This window comes from Ascaphus truei, chromosome 16 (assembly GCF_040206685.1).
Source record: "Ascaphus truei isolate aAscTru1 chromosome 16, aAscTru1.hap1, whole genome shotgun sequence".
In the NCBI taxonomy this organism is placed as follows: Eukaryota; Metazoa; Chordata; class Amphibia; order Anura; family Ascaphidae; genus Ascaphus; species Ascaphus truei.
Genome location: NC_134498.1, coordinates 33,677,353 through 33,701,378, shown reverse-complemented (window position 1 = coordinate 33,701,378; position 24,026 = coordinate 33,677,353). Strand labels below are relative to the sequence as shown.

The window sequence follows — 24,026 nt, the reverse complement described above, 5'->3', positions numbered from 1 at the left end:
TAGCGTTTTGTGCTCTCACCGTGCGGGACGTGTATCGGGTGCAGCCGGCCCCTGTCGAGACCCAGGAGAGACCGCTGCTCCGCCCCGGCCCGCGGCTACGCTTTCTGTACTGGTGAGAAGGGGGAAGGGCTTCCACGGCCGCTTCTCATTGGTCCCCTGTGCGAAGAGGGCGTGGCTATCGTGGGGATGTTAATCTATGGGTCAGGTTGTGTTGTCATATGGCAGAATGGCCAGGGCCGTGTGACGTCACAGCACAGTGATGCATGCGTATAAATGGGGAGACCTCTGTCTATATACGGGGTGTGTGTGTGTATATAAACGGGGGAACACTATATAGAAAAGGGGGGAGAACTATATAGATGGAGGGAGCGCTGTATAAATGGGGTGTGCGTATAAATGGGGAGCACTGTATATAAATGAGGTGTGTGCGTAAAAATAGGGGGCGCACTGTATATAAATGGGGTGTGCGTATAAATAGGGGGAGCACTGTATATAAATGGGGTGTGCGTATAAATAGGGGGAGCACTGTATATAAATGGGGTGTGCGTATAAATAGGGGGAGCACTGTATATAAATGGGGTGTGCGTATAAATAGGGGGAGCACTGTATATAAATGGGGTGTGCGTATACATGGGGAGCACTGTATATTAATGGGGTGTGCGTATACATGGGGAGCACTGTATATTAATGGGGTGTGCGTATAAATAGGGGGAGCACTGTATATTAATGGGGTGTGCGTATAAATAGGGGGAGCAATGTATATAAATGGGGTGTGCGTATAAATAGGGGGAGCACTGTACATAAATGGGGTGTGCGTATAAATAGGGGGAGCACTGTATATAAATTGGGTGTGCGTATAAATAGGGGGAGCACTGTATATAAATGGGGTGTGCGTATACATGGGGAGCACTATATAAATGGGGTGTGCGTATAAATAGGGGGAGCACTGTATATAAATGGGGTGTGCGTATACCTGGGGAGCACTGTATATAAATGGGGTGTGCGTATAAATAGGGGGAGCACTGTATATAAATGGGGTCTGCGTATAAACGAGAGAAGCACTATATATAAATGAGGTGTGTGTGCGTATAAAAGGGGGGAGCACTGTATGAATGGCGTATGCGTATAACCGTCGGGGCTCTGTATATAAATGGTGTGTGTGCTTAAAATGGGGGGGAGACAGCACGACGGAGAGAAGACCCTAATAGACGCCCACTACTCTACTAATATCAAAAATAAATACATTTTATTAATTATATGAACTGAAGAACTATAAACACGGCGAATTAAAAACCAAGTTAGAGCGCTGAGCAATCTGTTAACCCATCATAGAGTTGAAATTGTATACGCTGTCATTTAAAAGTATACAAACTCTATAGGTATATGATGATTCCTGCTAACCTTTCACACTATGTGAAAAATTGTTGTGTAGTGAGGTATCCTGATAAATGACCTTAATAATAACCACTGTCAAAGGTATATTTGAAACACAGACAACGGACATAAGTAATGCTTGACAAGCACCACTGCCTATTCCAGAGCAAAGCACAATACTGCATCGGTGTTAATATCCTGCAGTATGCCTACTCCATAGAAGTACTTCCTCTAGATACACTCAATATCTGCAGTAATTAATTGGGGCACTGTAGAATCCGTCTGTTGTGCAAACCACCACTTTATAAAGTAGTGACAAATAAAGTAGTTAACTGTTTATACTGATGTCTGATTGTACAGACTTGGCGAGCACCGTAGTCAGATGATGACATAAATATTCTGGCTCACCTCAAAATTGTCTACAATGGCTAATAACTTGGCTCATAACAATTATTGAAAAATAGACGTATTGGATCCGATGTAAGCTGTGAGTCATATAATAACACCCACCCGCTGTGCAAACATCAATGCTAGTGTATAATAGAAGTTGCTCAAAGCTGAGATGTAAACTGGCAAAGTGCTAGTGGTCTTATATAGGCAAACATATAACTAAAGACCTCTAAATCTCTCTCAATTAATGTTTGCCTAAATTGGCCCACAACATAGTTTAGCTTGCTAAAGCATATGTACTACATATAGAGACATGGACCTGCCATAGGAGGTCTATTCATACAGTTATCTATAAATCTTCAGAGTGCACATTTCTTATTTGGAAGTCTGATCTCGGTGCACATGGTGGTAATCACTGGTAACGGCTGTCACACACAATCATGAGTGATACCCAAGTCTGTCTCAACTAGTGCTTACCTCATTTGGCTCACATCAAAGTTTAACTTGCTGAGGTATTAGTATCAGCTGAAAAGACACGACCACCATATAAGAGGCAGTGTTAACATGTACCATAGACTCCTAACATCATAGTGTACATAAAAGGTATATTAATCTAAAAGCTTGGTACACAGTGAATGACACGTAGGAAAAACCGCCACAGACCTGCGCCTATAAACTCATGTCCAAAGCTGTCTCAACTAGCGGCTGCCTAAATCGTCCCACAACAAAATGTCGCTTCCTAGTTGGTATTATAATTACTAATGTATGAAATCTTCCAACTGATTGCAAACCGAAGCTGCCACCTCAGTCGCGCTCACGATGTCACCCGACGCGCGTTTCATTCCATGAATGGCACTTCTTCGGGGGTGGGTGGTGCTCTGCAGGAGCCGGCGATTTATACCTAATGGTTGCCATGACAGTCACACGAACACAGGTGAGTGAATTTTTATTCGTCTCGCGCGATCTTCGGAACCAGTCATGGACGAGGTAAACAAACACCCGGCACCCTGCAAGTCCGCATGAATTAAAAAAGTGTCAAGCAAAAGGAAATACTTGAATAAAATAAAACGGTTATAAAAATCACAAGATGTCCGGATATTATTTACATAACTATATACACAGGGTGTATAGCTCATAAAGCCAAGTGGATAAATTATAGCAGTCATAGTGGTATGCAGATATTAATGAAATCTCTTAACTGAGACAACTACCTATATGTGAACATATGCTATAAGAAGCAACCAGCAATGACAGTGCCCCTGACGAAGAGAACACAGTTCTCGAAACGCGTAGGGCTGACATTGCTCTGGTTGCTAGTGAGTGTTGGGAACCTACACTAAGTTGCTGGGAAGACACAGATTGCAGAGTTTCCTGACCGCCGTGTTTGGAGAGGTAGCTGATGACCGCCCGTAGTTCAACCCCCGATCGATGACACACGCCGACGTCAAGAGTCACCTGACGCGGAAGTGAAGGAGTTCGCCGATCGAGAGGAGGAGGGCAAGGACTCATACAAACCCTGACAAACAGACGAGTAAAGTGCCTCTGTTCCTGCGGTCTAATCTTAGTACCGAAGTGCCTGTACCAACTACATTGTTGTAAGTGTTTATAACCGTTTTTAATTGCTTATAAACATAATCATACTACTCTATGGGCCTTGCGCTTTTTTATTTTTTGTTTCCCATATGCTATAAGAAGGCTGAATGTGCAAAGCCTTCATTGAGACCTTTGGGGGATTGTGTGCCTAACGTATAGATCCATTTTGCTTCTTTACGTGAAAGGGCATTATCCAAGTCCCCATACATTACATGTATTCTATTTATGTTGTTTATATTTATAATTTCTCACGATATTTAATCATTTGTGTCTTTTTCCACAACATTTCCCCCCCCCCCCATTTAGTTATTGTTCATGTGTTGCGACTTTGTATATATTTGCTTTCAAATGATTTGTCACTGAGACATGGGGACATAGGCAAACTCTTCAATCAATTTGATTTTCTTTCAAACATTTGTCTCACCTGAGAGTGACTGACACATTACCTCCACTCACTTCCTGGCTCACATCTCCGCCGGGGTCCGTTCTATAACGATACACTCCAGCACAGTCACTCTTTGATAAAGCACCTACGCTGTGTGAAACGCGTCGGAGGACTTATCTGTTCCCCATGTTTGTTCGTTTAGTATAATAATGCTTTTTTCTCTGAGATCACGTCCAGCCGGTGCCATTTTTCTTGCTGTGCACCGGTTTGTTCCGCGTCAGATTTCCCTCTTATATTGTGTGTCGTTGTGTTACTGTGTGTGTGTATACGGTATGTAGCTGTGATGGGTTGTTACATTGCGTACAGTTGTGTTACATGGTGTGTAGTGATGTATTGTTACATTGGGTCATTGTGTGTATTTGTGACATGCTGTGTTACATTGTCACCCCACAGTGTGTCCTGAGGGCACCGCCGTGTGTATGAGGAGTACTCCCGCACCGTGCAACAGATTTACCCAGATCTGCAGATCCAGGGGGAGAATTATCTGCCCCACCCCCTGTACAGGTAAGAAGCCCCACCCCTTCTAACTGCCCTGTCCCCTCTCTACCTGCCACGCCCCCTGTACAGGTGAGAAAGCCCACCTCCCCTACCTGCCCAAACACCTCCACCGTCTCTTTCTGTCCCACATCTTGTACAGGGGAGAAGCCCCTCACTCTCTGTCTCTTCCCCCTCACTCTCTGTCTCTTCCCCCTCACTCTCTGTCTCTTCCCCCTCACTCTCTGTCTCTTCCCCCCTCACTCTCTGTCTCTTCCCCCCTCACTCTGTCTCTTCCCCCTCACTCTCTGTCTCTTCCCCCTCACTCTCTTGTCTCTTCCCCCCCTCACTCTCTGTCTCTTCCCCCCCTCACTCTCTGTCTCTTCCCCCCCTCACTCTCTTGTCTCTTCCCCCCTCACTCTCTTGTCTCTTCCCCCCCTCACTCTCTGTCTCTCCCCCCTAACTCTGTCTCTCCCCCCTCACTCTCCGTCTCTCCTTCCCCTCACTCTCTGTTCCCCCTTTTTGCACAGGTGAGAAACCCCGCCTCCTCTGCCTGCCCTCCTGTTTAAATTTCAGCCCCTCCTCTTTTCTCTGACGCCGCCCCTTCTCTCTGACTCCACCCCAGACACTCTGCATCTGGCCTGTCCGTGATTAAGCTCCTCCTCCTGGGTTTGGTTCTCACCGGTTACGACCCGTTCCCGGCCCTCGAAGCCACAACCCCTGCCATCTGGACCTGGGGCCAGAACAACAAGGTGAGTGATGTCATCTGAGCAATGTAATGCCATCATAACGGGGTGTGGTGTTAGCATGCTATACAGATGATGATTTCAGACTATGATGTCACTGTGTGGCGTTAAGTGATGTCATTGTGATGCCACAGTCCTGTGTTGTCACTGATGTAATTGTGCTGTGATGTCACAGTGATGAAGTCTCTAATGTTGTGATGACAGTATCACAGTAATGGCGAGATGATCACGACGTCACAGTGATTTAGGCCAATGTGTCAAAAACTGAAGCCGTAAATTCATTGCTGTTTTTTGAACAAAATTTGATTAGCAAATTGAGAGAGAAACACACGCGGAGAGACACCTACGCACAAACAGTAGCACACCTGGGATACCTGGGAGATATGCTAATAGGAGTAATTACCATATACTTTGCATATCCTATTAGCATATTTACCTGGTATCTCAGGTGTGCTTCTTTTGTGCATAGGTGTCTCTCCGCGTGATATATACTGGTGTGTTTAAGGGGATATACGTAGCACTTGGGACTAGACTAAAATCGGTCTCTCTCTCTCCCGCTCCCTCCCCAAGCCGCAAAGAAACGCCATATTCACGGCAAATTCAAATATCGGCAAAAGGTTCACCGATCTCTAATGATGTCACATCTCCTCTCTCCCCTCTTCTCCTCTCATCTTTCCCCTCCTCTCCCCCCTCCTCTCCCCTCTTAGGTCTTCTCCTGTCTGATGATTTTCTTCGTGTCCAACATGTTGGAGAATTTCTGTCTTTCCACTGGAGCCTTCGAGATCCTGTACAATGGTCAGAGCACTGCGGAGCCTCCCACATCGCCACACACAGAGCACTGCGGAGCCTCCCACATCCCCACACACAGTGCTGCGGAGCCTCCCACATCCCCACACACAGAGCTCTGCGGAGCCTCCCACATCCCCTCACACAGAGCTCTGCGGAGCCACCCACATCCCCACACAGAGCTCTGCGGAGCCTCCCACATCCCCACACACAGAGCTCTGCGGAGCCTCCCACATCCCCACACACAGAGCTCTGCGGAGCCTCCTACATCCCCACACACAGCGCTGCGGAGCCTCCCACATCCCCACACACAGAGCTCTGTGGAGCCTCCCACATACCCACACACAGAGCTCTGCGGAGCCTCCTACATCCCCACACAGCGCTGCGGAGCCTCCCACATCCCCACACACAGAGCTCTGCGGAGCCTCCCACATCCCCACACACAGAGCTCTGCGGAGCCTCCCACATCCCCACACACAGAGCTCTGCGGAGCCTCCCACATCCCCACACACAGAGCTCTGCGGAGCTTCCCACATCCCCACACACACAGCTCTGCGGCGCCTCCCACATACCCACACACAGAGCTCTGCGGAGCCTCCCACATCCCCACACAGAGCTCTGCGGAGCCTCCCACATCCCCACACACAGAGCTCTGCGGAGCCTCCCACATCCCCACACACAGAGCTCTGCGGAGCCTCCCACATCCCCACACACAGAGCTCTGCGGAGCCTCCCACATCCCCACACACAGAGCTCTGCGGAGCCTCCCACATCCCCACACACAGAGCTCTGCGGAGCCTCCCACATCCCCACACACAGCTCTGCGGAGCCTCACCTCCCCCCCCCACACAGCCCGGCGGAGCCTCCCACATCCCCCCCCCAGTACACACACAGCCCTACGGAGCCTCCTAACCCCCTAATCCCCCCCCACACACACACAGCCCTGCTAAGCCTCCCACACCCCTCCCACCACACACGGCCCTACGGAGCCTCCCACACAGCCCTGCTAAGCCTCCCACACACCCCACACAGCCCTGCCCTCCTATGAAGCACCAAAGATTTTTAACAATAACAGACTATACATTTTTACTCTCTCTCCTCTCCCGCCTCTCCTGCCCCCTCTCTCTCCTCTCCCGCCCCCTCTCTCTCCTCTCCTGCCCCCTCTCTCTCCTCTCCCGCCCCCTCTCTCTCCTCTCCCGCCCCCTCTCTCTTCTCCCGCCCCCTCTCTCTCCTCTCCCGCCCCCTCTCTCCTCTCCCGCCCCCTCTCTCTCCTCTCCCGCCCCCTCTCTCTCCTCTCCCGCTCTCCTCTCCCGCTCTCCTCTCTCTCCTCTCCCGCCCCCTCTCTCTCCTCTCCCGCCCCCTCTCTCTCCTCTCCCGCCCCCTCTCTCTCCTCTCCCGCCCCCTCTCTCTCCTCTCCCGCCCCCTCTCTCTTTTCTCCCGCCCCCTCTCTCTCCTCTCCCGCCCCCTCTCTCTCCTCTCCCGCCCTCTCTCTCCTCTCCCGCCCCCTCTCTCTCCTCTCCCGCCCCCTCTCTCTCCTCTCCCGCCCCCTCTCTCTCCTCTCTCTCCTCTCCCACCCCCTCTCTCTCCTCTCCCGCCCCCTCTCTCTCCTCTCCCGCCCCCTCTCTCTCCTCTCCCGCCCCCTCTCTCTCCCGCCCCCTCTCTCTCCCGCCCCCCTCTCTCCTCTCCCACTCTCCTCTCCCGCCCCCTCTCTCTCCTCTCCCGCCCCCTCTCTCTCCTCTCCCGCCCCCCTCTCTCTCCTCTCCCGCCCCCCTCTCTCTCCTCTCCCGCCCCCCTCTCTCTCCTCTCCCGCCCTCTCTCTCCTCTCCCGCCCCCTCTCTCTCCTGTCCCGCCCCCTCTCTCTCCTCTCCCGCCCTCTCTCCTCTCCCGCCCCCCTCTCTCTCCTCTCCCGCCCCCCTCTCTCTCCTCTCCCGCCCCCTCTCTCTCCTCTCTCTCTCCCGCCCCCCTCTCTCCTCTCTCTCTCCCGCCCCCTCTCTCTCCTCTCTCTCTCCCAACCCCCTCTCTCCTGTCTCTCTCCTCTCCCGCCCCATCTCTCTCCTCTCCCGCCCCCCTCTCTCTCCTCTCCCGCCCCCCTCTCTCCTCTCCCGCCCCCCTCTCTCCTCTCCCGCCCCCTCTCTCTCCTCTCCTGACCCCCTTTCTCTCCTCTGTATCTTCTCCCCCCTCTGTATCTTCTCCCCCCTCCTCTCACACCCCCTCTCTCTCCTCTCCCGCACCCTCTCTCTCCTCTCCTGCCCCCCTCTCTCTCCTCTCCCGCCCCCTCTCTTCCTCTCCCGCCCCCCTCTCTTCCTCTCCCGCCCTCCTCTCTTCCTCTCCCGCCCCCTCTCTCTCCTCTCCCGCCCCCTCTCTCTCCTCCCGCCCCCCTCTCTCTCCTCTCCCGCCCCCTCTCTCCTCTCCCGCCCCCTCTCTCTCCTCTCCCGCCCCCTCTCTCTCCTCTCCCGCCCCCTCTCTCTCCTCTCTCTCTCCCACCCCCCCTCTCCTCTCTCTCTCCCGCCCCCCTCTCTCTCCTCTCTCTCTCTCTCCTCTCTCCTCTCCCGCCCCCCTCTCTCCTCTCTCTCCTCTCCCGCCCCCGCTCTCTCCTCTCTCTCTCTTCTCCCGCCCCCCTCTCTCCTCTCCCGACCCCCTCTCTCCTCTCCCGCCCCCCCCTCTCTTCTCTCCTGACCCCCTTTCTCTCCTCTGTATCTTCTCCCCCCTCTGTATCTTCTCCCCCCTCCCTCTCACCCACGCTCTCTCCTCTCCCGCCCCCCTCTCTCTCCTCTCCCGCCCCCCTCTCTTCCTCTCCTGCCCCCCTCGCTTCCTCTCCCGCCCTCCTCTCTTCCTCTCCCGCCCCCCTCTCTCTCCTCTCCCGCCCCCCTCTCTCTCCTCTCCCGCCCCCTCTCTCTCCTCTCCCGCCCCCCTCTCTCCTCTCCCGCCCCCCTCTCTCCTCTCCCGCCCCCCTCTCTCTCCTCTCCCGCCCCCCCTCCTCTCTCTCCTCTCTCTCTCCCACCCCCCTCTCTCTCCTCTCTCTCTCCCGCCCCCTCTCTCTCCTCTCTCTCTCCCGCCCCCCTCTCTCTCCTCTCTCTCTCCCGCCCCCCTCTCTCTCCTCTCCCGCCCCCCTCTCTCCCCTCTCCCGCCCCCTCTCCCGCCCCCTCTCCCGCCCCCTCTCTCTCCTCTCTCTCTCCTCTCCCGCCCCCCTCTCTCTCCTCTCCCGCCCCCCTCTCTCTCCTCTCTCTCCTCTCTTGCCCCCCCCCTCTCTCCTCTCCCGCCCCCCTCTCTCTCCTCTCCCGCCCCCCTCTCTCTCCTCTCCCGCCCCCCTCTCTCTCCTCTCCCGCCCCCCTCTCTTTTCTCTCCCGACCCCCTTTCTCTCCTCTCTGTATATTCCCCCCCCCCTCTGTATCTTCTCCTCCCTCCTCTCACACCCCCTCTCTCTCCTCTCTCCCCCCTCTCTCCTCTCACAGATATCCCTATCTGGTCTAAGTTGGAGGTTGGTTTTGTTCCGGATGTTAAGGAGCTTCTACACATTCTGGAGACTCAGATGCAGATTAAACCGATGAGGGGAGGAGAGCAGAACCCCCCTTGGGGGGTGTAACATGGGTAGAGCGACCATGGGAAGGGTGAAGGAGGGCGAGGGATGGAAATGCCCCTGTAACCTGTCTGTTTCCCTCTTTCTCTTCTCGCCCCTCCGCCCTATCTCATTCCCCCTTTCTCCCTCTCTTTCCCCCCCAATTTCTTCATCTCTCCCTCCCTTCATTTCTCCCTCCTCTGCCCCACCCCTTTTCTCCCTCCTCACTCCCCATTCTCCCTCTCTTCCCCCCTATTCTCCCTCTCCCCCCTCTCCCTCTTTGGATATATGAAAGGTTGCACTGAAAACCCATTAAGTGAGTGCAGCTCGGAGCTTCTTCCAGAGAGAGAGATGGGGGGAGGGGTGTGAGTGGAGGGGGGAGGGGGGGGGGTAAGGTGTGGTGGGGAGGAATGAATATGGCACCTTGGAAGCTAATAAACTTATACCTTTAGTACTAGTGTTATCTGTCAATACCCCATCCTATGGACTGCGGGACCAACTGCTCCCTATAACCCCATCCTACAGACTGCAGGGTCACTCTGCTCACTCTAACTTTATCCTACAGACTGCGACGACACACTGCTCCCTATAACCCCACCCTGCAGACTGCGGGGGTATCACTGCTCCCTATAACCCCACCCTACAGACTGCGGGGGTCTCACTGCTCCCTATAACCCCACCCTGCAGACTGTGGGGATCACACTGCTCCCTATAACCCCATCCTGCAGACTGTGGGGATCACACTGCTCCCTATAACCCCACCTTACAGACTGTGGGGATCACACTGCTCCCTATAACCCCATCTTTCAGACTGCAAGGATCACACTGCTCCCTATAACCCCACACTACAGACTGTGGGGATCACACTGCTCCCTATAACCCCACCGTACAGACTGTGGGGATCACACTGCTCCCTATAACCCCATCCTGCAGACTGTGGGGATCACACTGCTCCCTATAACCCCACCCTACAGACCGTGGGGATCACACTGCTCCCTATAACCCCATCTTTCAGACTGCAAGGATCACACTGCTCCCTATAACCCCACCCTACAGACTGCGGGGGTCTCACTTCTCTCTATAACCCCACCTTACAGACTGCAGGGTTCACACTGCTCCCTATAACCCCATCCTACAGACTGTGTGGGACGCAGGCAGTGGCCAAGCTCTGCCGTGTAGTGCAGGGAGCAGCCAAACCCTGTTTAAATAAATGGATCCACCGTAGAGGCTGGGAGACCTCACGGTAAGAAGTCGGGAGGCTGCTGCCCTCACTGCTGGCTCGAACGGAGAAGATACAAGCAGTGCAGGTGAGCACATGGAGGATGCTGACAGAGACTTCTCACAAGGACTGTAGCCCAGAAGGGGCACCGAGGGGGTAATTTGACCATGTACCCGTTCTCCACAGCAAGCTTTTCCCGGCGGTGTAGCCAATTGGCTGGGTCCAGTGTCTGGGCAAGATACCTGCCACCAAGGTAGCCGGGAATGTTGAGGAGTAGCTACGTATTTGTCCGTTTTTGCGGTTGTTGGCTTTTTTAGGCGATTTTAGTCAGCAGGTGGATCTGGAATAGACACGTTTATTGACAGCTACAAGTAGCTAGGTTAGAAGTCTACCATGGCGACGTAGCATATTCATTTGCAATGTCTACTCAAAGCCGCAGTGAGGGGGAGGCATTGGAAGGACTCTTGTCCGCGATAAGGGAGCCGGCGAAGCATGGTGGAGGCAACCTGGATCCTCGGTGGCTGGCCCATCTACTGGTCCGCCAGATGCTAGTGAGTGGTATTTGCTGGGCTGAGTAAAATCCTGTTCCACTCCACCCAAGACACTTCAGCCTCCAGAGACGTTTTTCCCGACTCCAGCGATCGCAGGAGCTCTTCTACTCCAGTCGAGATTGAGCCCCTTCCTGTGTAGTGGAGAGTAGGCAGCTGAGTAACGGATCCAGTGGTGTGTACCCCTGCAACCTGTTGTGTGTGAAGGCCCTTTGTGTCTACATTCCCCTATTTGGTAGTAAAAGAGAAAATCTGGAAGGGAGAATATATTGATATCCCGTCATTATTACACATTATTAAGGAAGCTGTGTCTGACCAATCAGATGACGAGAAAACGAGCCATACCAAACATATTCTATAGCTGGCTTCCGTATTACATTGCCTTGGCCAGTGTAATTGGGGGGAAAAATGCCCAGAAAAATGTTCAAATACCAAGATATAATTTGTATACGGTATATGTGGGCTTGGTATGGTTTAAATACAAGTTATACCGTCAATTTTTATTTGCCCAGGGTTTAAATGGGGGAGGAAGGACATGGATTGGTGGCTGCCCACTATGTCACCTCAAAGAGTTTCTCCCTTCCTCTCTTCCGCCGGCTCTGCACAATCCGGGGTGGGGCGGGGGGGGGGGGGGGGTTGGGAGCCCAGAGAAGAGGATTGTGTTGGTTATTTAATTCCAGCACCGGTGGTGGGAGTTGGAAAGAGGCAGGTGAAAGTGAACGCAATGTTATCTTGGTTAAGCCCAATAAGAGGTCGGCAGCTTTAAGTGACGGTTTTGTTGTAGCTTGTTATAGGAGGGCATATAGGTTGCCAATCTAAAGTCTCTGCAGGGTTGCATGGATTTGGTCAGCGCTAAATTATTAAACAAAATGAAACTGGGTGGGAAGAAGGGGCCTTGTGACCATCCCCACTTTTCTAATTGATCACTCCTTCCACTAGAACCAGTTCCTAAAAAAAGATGCTTATTGCCTCATTCATCACATCTGTACCCAGAAGGGGCATCGGTCAATCATAGAAACATAACTTTTGACGGCAGATAAAAACCACTCGGCCCACCATGTCTGCTGTAAAATTTCAGACCCTATATAACCCTTGGCTTCCTTTCGTATTTAGGCCAGCCTCATGTCTATCCCAAGCACGCTTCAATTCCCTTACTGTATTTTCCCCCACCACCTCTGCTGGGAGGCTATTCCATGGATCCACCACCCTTTCCGTGAAGTACTTCCTCACATTGCCCCTTAGTCTGCCGTCCTCCAGCTTCAGAGAATGACCTTGTTCTAGCCCAACCCTTTGGAGTATGCTTCCCTCCTGTACTTTGCTGAAGCCCTTTATATATGTGAAAGTTTAAATCGGATCCCTTCTCTCCTCTAAGCTGCACATGTTAAAGCTGCAGTTCAAGCTCCCGTTTTTTTTTTTTTTAACTTCAATAGTTTCAGGTGGGCAATGTCTACGTGTCAGGACGAGCTCACCACAAACGAGGCGGGACCACGGTGCTGAGGTGGGATAGGATATAACGCCACCCACAGCCACGAGGGCACGTCTTGAGAGTAGAGTGGTCTGGGAGTCCGAGTCGGGGCGGAGAGGTACGGATGGTAGAGGGTGCTGTTAGCCAAGTCCGGGGTTAGAGAGAGAGAGACGTAATCGTTTACCGTTTGTCGGGTTCGGGGTGCCAGAGGTGCAGAGAGACGTATTGCCGTATGCCAAGTTCGGGATGCCAGAGGTGCAGATAGTCGTAGAGGAAGCCGGTTCGGTACACGAGGAAGACTGCAAAACAAGACAGGACTAGGGAGGCAGAGAGTGATGAGAACAACTGGTTCTATGCTCAGCCGATGAGTCAGTGAACCTGTCAGGTATAAATAGGTGAGAGGATCCAATGGCAGCGTAGCCAGGTGGGGGGGTGTAGATGGGCCAGGCTGTGACAGGGATAGGTCCAGAAGGACTCCTGGAGGAGGAGCTATAGAGCCCAGTAATAAGGCTGCATTTGATTGCAGCAATGGAAATAGGTACTGTGCCTTTAAGAGGCTGGTGCGCCTCCGTGTGGCTGCGCCTGTGGACGTGTGAGAGGGCACGCGCCCAGACCTGAGAGCAGAAGAAGAGGACTGACGTGCGCGCGCACAGAGGAAACGGAGCTCGGCGTCCTGGCGGAGGGATCCGTGTGAGACGCGGGAAGCCCTGGCAGAGCTGCAGGTAAGTGGGGAGCACGCTGAGAGCGGCGTGACTCCCCGTTCGTTACACTACGTACCTAAAGAACTGCATAGCTGCCGGTCACTTCGTTCTCCGTCTATTGATCGGCGAAGTTTGGCGACATCTTTAGATCTGGGGAATGTAAATGGTTGCTATAGGAACAAACATGCTTGTTAAAATAGAATACAAGAAAATCGGTCTTTCAAAGTTGTTTTTTTTTTTTTTTTAAACAAAATGCTAAAAGTATTTTTTCTTAGTACAGAACTGATTTATTAAAAAAAAACACACATGCAGGATATTGACTGAACTGCAGCTTTAACGTGCTGTAGTATCTCCCATGGAGTCTTATGCTGTAGACATCAGAACAAGCTTGAGACTATATCTCACACATTTATAAAACCCAAATAGAAGAGCTAGATGGATGGTGCACAATCATGGAATGAAATAAGCACAAACATTCACATAATAGGAAAGAAATTCCCAACAGATTGGCACTCTTCATTTACCTTTATTACAAATATAAATATATCTCAATCAATAAAAAAAGTGTCGTGCAGATGAAAATGAATGAGCAGAATACACTTCTTCACACTAATTCTAATACCCATCAATATATCTACGATGATATGAGACACATGCAATACAATATTGTAATCGGTGACGTATTAGTAGACTAAGAATCAATATGCAAATGGCCACTAGGTTTGAAAGCCTGGAAAAGGTCTGTCGGACCCTTTTGTATTACCAATACAATTAACACAGCCTATTAATCTAGGCAGATATCACAATAGACACTATAGAAAAAATAATTGTATTGGGTTCAATAGATAATCTAGTTGGGGACCTGTATCAAAGTCCTGATGGGGTATAAACTGTTCGTATTGATGTCTCTCTCCGGGGACACACAAATTGGTGGTAATCGGGCAGACGGCAATTGTGAGGGATATTAGTGTAGCGCCTCAGCCATCAGCGTCTTATCCTTGCTTCGCTGCTACAGGAGTGCCGCTCCTCTGACTGTGGTTTTTGGTGAGGGATTATTGATGTAGACTGACCACATACTGTTGTGGGTCAGATACATCGATGACATTCTCATGAGCTGGGGTGGTTATGAACAGAGCTTGCAGGAGGTTCTGCATATTCTTAATTCCAATGATATTCATTTAAAACATCCAATGGAATTTGATCCTAACTCCATTTATTTTTTTAGAGCTAAGAATTTTTACGTGAAACTAATGGCAGTCTCAAACATGATATTTCATAAAGAGATTGCAGCGAACAGTCTTCTGCATGCTACCAGTCACCATCCTATTTGCAATCTCTGCGGGGGCACCTAAACTTTGCTAGCAGAGTTATGTCAATGGGCTGTTACCCTTTCCCTTGGAAGAAACACTTGGCCCCTATCAGAACATTGGAATTACATTACACGTTAAAGCTGATTTAAAAATGTTGCTTGATCCAGATGTGCCCTGGAGCAGTTGCAGCTGGCTCAGTAGAGTTTGATGCTTATTTTTTAAGGCGGTTGTAATGAGAATAAATAAATACAGGATAAGCCAAAAATAAGATATTTTTACCAATGTAAAAATAGATGCAAGAAAGCCTGATCAACAAATGTATATACAACATCTCGGACAAGAAGCATCATGAACATGGGTAGCACTTATATTAATCCTGTACTAGCTGAAAAATATCTGAAGCAGTGTGATGTTACACCTTGCCTCTGTATAAAAGTGTATAGTACTTGTGAGAGACGTGCAGAGGTACAACCAGGGAGACAGATTTGGGGAAATTAAACCATGGCTTTATTCAGCCTGCCACTTTAAACAATGCAGAGCATACAAAAATAAACAGCCTATCACTGTGTAAGGGCTAACTCACTTCCCCAGTCCCTATCTGCAGGGCTGGGGGGAAAGCCCCTTACCAACCTATCACCCCAAAGCCTAATGAGGTACCTCAAAGCAGGTGGCCCTTCATGTCTGGGTCTGGATTGGTGTCAGTTGTGGGGCCAGCCTCCGGCATGTTTCAGGGTCCGCTGTGTCCTGGAATAGTCCTTGGGTCTTGATGTCAGCTCACAGTCCTCCTGTGTGCTCGAGTCTCTCTGTCAGTTCCCACCAGGAGGCTTTTACACTTGTCTGATTTAACCATGTGGAGATGGGTTAATTGTCTAGTGCAATTAACCAGCTCCCTGCTGGATTACTCAGACCACTGAGGCTTTCTATTGAAGACTCATTGAGATAGGGTTAATTCCCTGTTACAGTACTTAATACACAATGGTCGACACAAACGAAACACAGAATTCGCTATATACAAAAATAGTATATACTTATCCACCATCCAGAGGCAGAGATATCAGGCAAACGTCCGCTGTCCAGGAACTATAAGTATCCACTCGGCTGCAAAATATGAAAATTGGGGAACAAGTAAGTGGGAGTGTAATAAAGAAACACAAAAAGGGGGCAATGTTTTGGAGAGAAGGCTTCAGGCCCATTCCCTTATGTTACAATGAACGACGTACTTCCCTTTCTCTCTCTAAAAAAGTTCCCAGAAATGAGCTAAAAAAGCAGTAAGTTCAAACGTTTTCCGTGAATCCTGAAAAGACAGAATGAATCAGCCTGAATTGAGGACATCCGTCCTCCATCTTAAGACGGTGCAGGCGTCTGACGGCCGTCGCTCACGTGACCCGCTCTTAGCCAATCAGGGCCATTCTTTTTTTTTTTTTCAAAATTTTTTATTAGGCATTTAGATAATTCACAGTATGCATGAAACAAACGATAATACAGCCTAATACAGATTTTCTCCTTTTGTTGGTTAGAGAAACCGGAAATAAAAGAGGAAAGCTCACCGCTCCCCTGACCCTCCAGGGGCTATGTGGGGAGCGCGAGTATGGAAACAGAGAGTAAGAGTGGGAATAGGAAGGGGAGGGTGGGTGGGGGGGGGGGGAGATACCCATTGCTTCCCGTGTCCTCAGTCTATTTTCATTGGTGCCCCTGACCTGGTTTTCCTTTCTCTCTCTCTTTTTTTTTTTTTTTCCCATATGTGGATTAGTGGCGTAGAGGTGCCATATGGGATAGCCACGGATCCCATGTTTTGTTAAAGGAGTCAGTGGATCTTTTCAAGAAGGCAGATAGTTTCTCCATATTCATCACCTCTTGCACCCTATTTTTTAATCAGGGCCATTCTTGATCAATGACGAGGATCGCGTCATCCCGTCGTCATGATAACCAGACGCTTCGTTACCTGCGCAGACTCCCCAGGCATATATATATAGCAATATGCAGGAGAAACATACAAACAGGCAATCAGAGATTAATCATATACTGAAAATATGTGCAACACATCCCAATATATCAAGATGAGATCCCTACCTTGGAGAACATTAAACGTAGAAGATTGTTATCAAAAGGCAACTTGTACATCATGACCATAGATAAGAATGTTAGAGGGGAAAGGGGGCTTTACACAGAGTATGATAATAGTTTATCCTGACCAGCATTTTATAGACACCCTCACATGGAAACCACTACAATATATGGAAAAGACTCGGTGCCATAACAAGGCGGATGAGACCACAAAGAGCAAGGACTCCGATCATAGACAGTTGGGTATAAGTGGGAGGACATGGGCTCATCCCTCAGTCCACATGGCAATGGCACCAATGGGGATACCATGAATGGAGATCTGGGTGAAGACAACAGATAACCAACAAATGAAACAATCGGATGATGGAAACTGCCCAATGTGCATCAGACTTCTCTGATGACAGAGGACATCCAACAGCAACAAGTCATCAGGATTCCCACTATCTAAAAGTAGAGACTCCACCATCGGCTGGACCCTGCCCATTCAAAGGAAACAGGAGAAGTCTAACTCTTTGCTAATGCCATTGGGACGCATGGTGTTAAGCCTGCGAATCCAATTTGTCTCTCTCTGTAATAAATCTGGTAATGCTGCATCCACTACGTGGTTTCTTGGCTCAAGTTATGCCCACCATGTGTGAAATGGTGTGCCGCCGAAGTCTCCATATCACCCCTTTGGATTGCAATTTTGTGCTGTCGAATCCGGTCCTTGACACATTGAGTAGTCCCCCCCAGATAACCCAGTCCACAGGGACATTTAATCAAATATATGATATACTTGGATATACACGTATAGTACTTTTTGATAGAGAATTTCCTGTATGTGGATGAGCGAAATTGGGACCTTTTTATACACTCCCACACTGCAAGCAACTACAGCATCTGTCATGTGGCAATGTTATATCCTAACTATGTATACATAGTAACTGTTAGGTGCTTAAAGTCCTATTTTTTTCCCTAACATAACTCTAGATGAGCATTGAAAGGGTTAATCATTGGCGATCTAATCTGGGATTATATTATAAGGATCCCTATTAGTTGCACTCATCCACAGTGTAGATAGACGGACATCGAAGGACCAATTGGTCACTGGGTAAAGATCACTTGGTATGGTAATAGTAATAGGCTATTATCATGGCCATGGTAAGTCGCTACAGCAAGATTCCCGTAAAAAATGCAACAAATAATATCGTTTTATTAACAAATATTACACAATGAGAAGTGCATAAATATTTAGAGTGAATAGTTAAAATCCCCGGTGGTGAGGTAGGGCTATTGTATGCACGTATATTCTCCTAGAACAGATGTTAACCACTTCACAATACACTTATATATTTATTTTATCACAGTGTAACCGGATCCAAATTCAGTATATTGAAGTGGGATAACTGAGATAGGATCAATGCTACAGCAGTAGGAACATCCACAGGAACAAATGTCAGATCTATAGCTCAAAAATCATTGGTACTGCGAAGGGCTAGTAATAGTCTTGTGCCTCTCTAAATATACTTAAAACGTATTTATTTATAAAATAAATAAAACGTATGTACACCTCCCATGATTCCAAAGGGGTGTGTGTGTGTGTGTATATATATATATATACACAGAAGCAGCCGACACAAAAATTGGGTGCTTGTCCCATAAAGCAATAATAAACCATACGATACCGTTTGAAGCACGAGATCAGGAGACAGCACTCTGGTAAGTTTGATCACAAGTTTTTGTATTGAAAAAGACACATAAACCGACGTTTCGGTCCCCCAGTGGGACCTTTCTCAAGGTGGTGCCTTGTGTGTATTTGTGTCTTTCTGTGCATGTCTCTGTGTGTATTTGTGTCTTTCTGTGCATGTCTGTGTGTGTGTATTTGTGTCTTTCTGTGCCTGTCTGTTAGGGTCGCCAGGTGTCCAGTATTAAACTGGACTGTCCTGTATTTGGACACTTAACAGTACAAAATGAGGCAATACCGGGCATGTTTCAGTATACTGGTATTACCTCTCTGGACCTTAGTAGGGAACTAGGCAGCTTCCTCTATCCTGTTTGGCTGCTGCTGGGTAATGCAGCCAATCAATAGGCGGTGTCAGGAGGGTGGCGCTAAGGAGAGGAGGAAACAACATGGAACAGAGCAGAGAAAGGTGTGTGTGTCTTGAGCATCTGTGTGCGTGGTTGTGTCTCGCACCTTTCACCATTGTGTCTAGTATTTTTGGAGAAGCCACCTGGCAACCCTACTGTGTGTGTGTCTGTGTTTGTATTTATGTTGTTCTGTGCATGTCTGTGTGTCTCCGTGTGTGTATTTTGTGGCTTTCTGTGCATTTGTGTGTCTCCCTGTGTGTGTATTTTGTGTCTTTCTGTGCATGTTGTGTGTGTGTGTGTGTATTTTTGTCTTTCTGTGTATGCCTTTGTGGGTGTATTTTTGTCTTTCTGTGCATGGCTGTGTGTCTCCCTGTGTGTGTATTTTTGTCTTTCTGTGCATGTCTGTGTGTGTATGTGTATCCAGCGTGCTGTGGAGCCTGCCACATCTGGAGCAGAACAAAGCTCTGTGGGGTCTCCTATCTCTCATTAACACTAATCTCTTACTAATTATTTCTACTGTAACATGTGGAGTCAAACACGGAGAGCTCCCAGGATGTGTGTGTGTGTGTGTGTGTGTGTGTGATCCTCCGTGCCCGGCACTTAAGGAGGTTACATGCGCTAAGTATTTACGTGGCTGTGCTCAGTCTCTGTTACCTTATCGGGGTACTGGATCTGAGCAGGCTGGACGTGTGCGGGTGGAATAATGATGGACACCAGGAACTCTTGTAGTACAAACAACGAGCCTTTATTAACATTCATTGATAAGGTTCTTCTCATCAGTCGCATGCAGTATATTTAGCGGTTGATTCACATTGTCGTATTGTTTGTACTATTATCTTCTGCTTCCCTAGGTGCCCTTATCTTGACACCCCTAGGGGAGGTACTAACACTTGACTTGGTTTGGCTGGCCTGACCCTGTTCTGCATAACGTCTGTTGTGCCCAGTTACTCTCCTCTCAAGCCCCTTGTGGGCTCTTGGACACTGTGTACTATAAAGAGATCCTTGTCCCGGTTCTGTATTCTGACTTCTAGGCATGCAAGTTCTGAGGCCAATCGGAGCCTTCCGGTTGGTCTGGTTCTGTTACACCCTGGAATCCCTCTCTTGGAAACCTCAGTAGGGTATATGCCTTCTCTGTTGTTAACTACTTAGTACCCGCAGATACGGCCAAGGTGAACAATCTGAAGGGATACTTGCCCGGACTACAACATAATAAACAGGGACAGATCCCTCTTGACGTACTTCTATACACACAGGGACATATCTACAATATATACAGTGAGGCTCCTCCAAGTGTTACTCCTCCAGGTACCTGGTTCTAGAACATTCAGGGCAAACCTTATATACTCTAGTCATGATGTCACTGGTCACCACACCTATGATGGGTGTAACCTCTAATCTAACAAGTCACTCTATGCCAGAGGACGGGAGAGGGGGGTTACTCTGTGTGATCTCACACAGTTAACCCTCTAGGGTCCATAACCCCTTAACTATTAGTAGTCCCCAGCAGGGGGCTACACTCGTATGCATACCTATATTTATTCACTTCAAAAACGGACTAGGATTCATAGCTCTGCCCCTTTTTTGCACTGCAAAATCATTGATAACATCACACATTATTATCGTTTTATTGTAAAGTGCCAACATATTCCGTGGCGCGGTACAGTGGGAGTACAGAGATCTGATAATTATATACACAGTCCCATGCAAATATGTAGAAGCATGCATGAGACACATCCAGGGGTGGATTGTATTTACCTGCCGGCCCGGGAGATTCCACGAAGAGCAACCCAACTCCTGTAGCGTCTCGGCGTCATGCCGTCGCATCTTCATGTGACCTCATGTTGCTATGGCAACGTGACGCTGCTGGATGAGGGCTGCTCCGGAGAAGGTAATACCACCCTCTAACTCGCTCACCCCCCTCTCAATACACACACCTAGCGGGCCGGCTGCTCCGGGGACTCCAGCTCCCTCTTCCAGTCGGGTGGAAGTTGGATCCCGGCGCTCACAAGACGAAGGAGAGGGAGCACCAGCCCTCAGTTCCGTACCACCTCAGTTCCGTACCACCTCAGTTCCGTACCACCTCAGTTCCGTACCACCTCAGTTCCGTACCACCTCAGTTCCGTACCACCTCAGTTCCGTACCACCTCAGTTCCGTACCACCTCAGTTCCGTACCACCTCAGTTCCGTACCACCTCAGATCCGTACCACCTCAGTTCCGTACCACCTGAGTTCCGTACCACCTGAGTTCCGTACCACCTGAGTTCCGTACCACCTGGGTTCCGTACCACCTCGGTTCCGTACCACCTCGGTTCCGTACCACCTGAGTTCCGTACCACCTCAGTTCCGTACCCCCTCAGTTCCGTACCCCCTCAGTTCCGTACCCCCTCAGTTCCGTACCCCCTCAGTTCCGTAACCCCTCAGTTCCGTACCCCCTCAGTTCCGTACCACCTCAGTTCCGTACCACATCAGTTCCGGGGCGGCCACGCTGATACGCCCTCGGTTCCGTACCACCTCAGTTCCGTACCACCGGGGCGGCCCTGATCGCCAGATAGGGCAATCCTCCCAGGGACACATCACACAATCTGATGACATCAACTATAACTCTTCACATTCTCTCCCGCTCTTCTCTCCCCTCGTTCCCCTTTCCCCCCGTTTTTCTCTTTCACCCCTGTTCTTTTCCCCCTGTTCCCTTTTCTCCTCCTCTCTCCTCTCTTCCCACCCTCCCCCTCTCTATTCTTCCCCACTCTCTCTGTTCCGCCCCCTCTCTCTGTTCCGCCCCCTCTTTCTCCCCCCTCTCTTTCTCCCCTCTCTCTTTCTCCCCTCTCTCTTCCCCTCCTTTCTTTCTTCCCCCTCTCTCTTTCTTCCCTCTCTTTCTCCCCCCTCTCTCTTTCTCCCCCCTCTCTCTATTCACCCTCTCTATTCCCCCTCCTCTCTTTCTCCCTCTCTCTTCCTCCTCTCGCTCTCTCCCCTATCTCTCTTCCCCCTCTCTCTCTTCCTCAACTGTTTCTCTCCCCCCTCTCTCTTCCCCTCTCTCTTTTCCTCCCCTCCTCTCTTTTCCTCCCCTCCTCTCTTTTCCTCCCCTCTCTCTTACCCCTCTCTCTTCCTCCCTCTCTCTCTTCCTCCCCCTCTCTCTCTCTTCCCTCCTCTCTCGCTAACGCCCTCTCTCCCTGCTCTCTTTTTTCCCTCGTTCTCCCACCTCTCTCTCTTACCCCTCTCTCTTATCCCTCTCTCGTACCCTCCTCTCTCTCTTACCCCTCTCCCCATTCTCTGTCTTCCCCCTCTCTCTTCCCCCCCCCCTCTCTCTTCCCCCCCCTCTCTCTTACCCCCCCTCTCTCTTACCCTCCTCTCTCTCACCCCTCTCTCTCCCCCCCTTCTCTCTCCCCACCCTCTCGCTTTTCCTTCCCTCTCTCTTCCCCTCTTTTCCTCCCCTCTCTCTTTTCCCCCCTCTCCCCTCCCTCTTCCCCTCCCTCTCTCTCTTCCTCCCCCCTCTCTCTCTCTCTCTCTCTCTTTCTCCCGCCCTCTCTCTCCTTCTCTTTCTCCTGCCACTTCTTCTCTTTGTCCCCCTTCTCCCCTCTCTGTCCCCCCTCTCTCTCTTATCCTCCTCTCTCACCCTCCTCTCTCTCCCCCCTTTGTCTCTTACCCCTCGCTCTCCTCTCTTCCCACCCTCCCCATCTCTATTCTTCCCCACTCTCTCTGTTCCGCCCCCTCTTTCTCCCCTCTCTCTTTTTCCCCTCTCTCTTTCTCCCCTCTCTCTTCCCCTCCTTTCTAACTTCCCCCTCTCTCTTTCTTCCCTCTCTTTCTCCCCCCTCTCTCTTTCTCCCCCCCTCTCTCTATTCACCCTCTCTATTCCCCCTCCTCTCTTTCTCCCTCTCTCTTCCTCCTCTCGCTCTCTCCCCTATCTCTCTTCCCCCTCTCTCTCTTCCTCAACTGTTTCTCTCTCCCCCCTCTCTCTTCCCCTCTCTCTTTTCCTCCCCTCCTCTCTTTTCCTCCCCTCCTCTCTTTTCCTCCCCTCTCTCTTACCCCTCTCTCTTCCTCCCTCTCTCTCTTCCTCCCCCTCTTTCTCTCTTCCTCCCCCTCTCTCTCTCTTCCCTCCTCTCTCGCTAACGCCCTCTCTCCCTGCTCTCTTTTTCCCCTCGTTCTCCCACCTCTCTCTCTTACCCCTCTCTCTTATCCCTCTCTCGTACCCTCCTCTCTCTTACCCCTCTCCCCATTCTCTGTCTTCCCCCTCTCTCTTCCCCCCCTCTCTCTTACCCTCCTCTCTCTCCCCCCTCTCTCTCCCCCCTCTCTCTCCCTCCTCTCTCTCCCCCCTCTCTCTTCCCCCCTCTCTCTCCCCCACTCGCTTTTCCTTCCCTCTCTCTTCCCCTCTTTTCCTCCCCTCTCTCTTTTCCCCCCTCTCCCCTCCCTCTTCCCCTCCCTCTCTCTCTTCCTCCCCCCTCTCTCTCTCTCTTTCTCCCGCCCTCTCTCTCCTTCTCTTTCTCCTGCCACTTCTTATCTTTGTCCTGCTTCTCCCCTCTCTATCCCCCCTCTCTCTCTTATCCTCCTCTCTCACCCTCCTCTCTCTCCCCCCTCTCTCTCTTACCCCTCTCTCTCTTACCCCTCTCTCTCCCCCCTCTCTCTCTTACCCCTCTCTCTCTCCCCCTCTCTCTCCCCCCTCTCTCTCCGCCCCTCTCTCTCCCTCACTCTCTTACCCTCCTCTCTCTTACCCTCCTCTCTCTCCCCCCTCTCTCTCCCCCCCTCTCTCTCCCCCCTCTTTCTCCCCCCCCTCTTTCTCCCCCCTTCTTTCTCCCCCCCTCTTTCTCCCCCCCTCTCTCTCTTACCCTCCTTCTCCCCCCCTCTTTCTCCCCCCCCTCTTTCTCCCCCCCCTCTTTCTCCCCCCCTCTTTCTCCCCCCCTTTTTCTCCCCCCCTCTCTCTCTTACCCTCCTCTCTCTCCCCCCTCTCTCTCCCCCCTCTATCTCCTCCCTTCTCTCTCCCCCCTCTCTCTCTCCCCCCTCTCTCTCTCCCCCCCTCTCTCTTCCCCCCCTCTCTCTCTCCCCCCCCCCCCTATCTCCCCTCTCTCGGTCTGTGTGTTATACACGGGTAGCGATCCCTCTGTGTTATGCACAGGTGGTCTCTGTGTGTGTGTGTTATACACACGCAGCAATCTGTGTGTGTTTTATACACAGGTAGCGGTCTCTGTATGTATGTTATACATGGGTGGTGGTCTCTGTGTGTTATACACAGGTAGCGGTGTCTCTGTGTGTTATACATGGGTAGCGGTCACTGGGTGTTATGCACGAGTAGCAATCTCT

The 24,026-nt window shown here is 50.6% G+C and overlaps 1 pseudogene; it reads left to right on the top strand.

The window, feature by feature from the left end:
• Positions 1 to 9,736, top strand: part of LOC142467427 (thioredoxin reductase-like selenoprotein T) — a 30,231-nt pseudogene extending 20,495 nt beyond the window's left edge.
• The last annotated feature ends 14,290 nt before the right edge of the window (positions 9,737 to 24,026 follow it).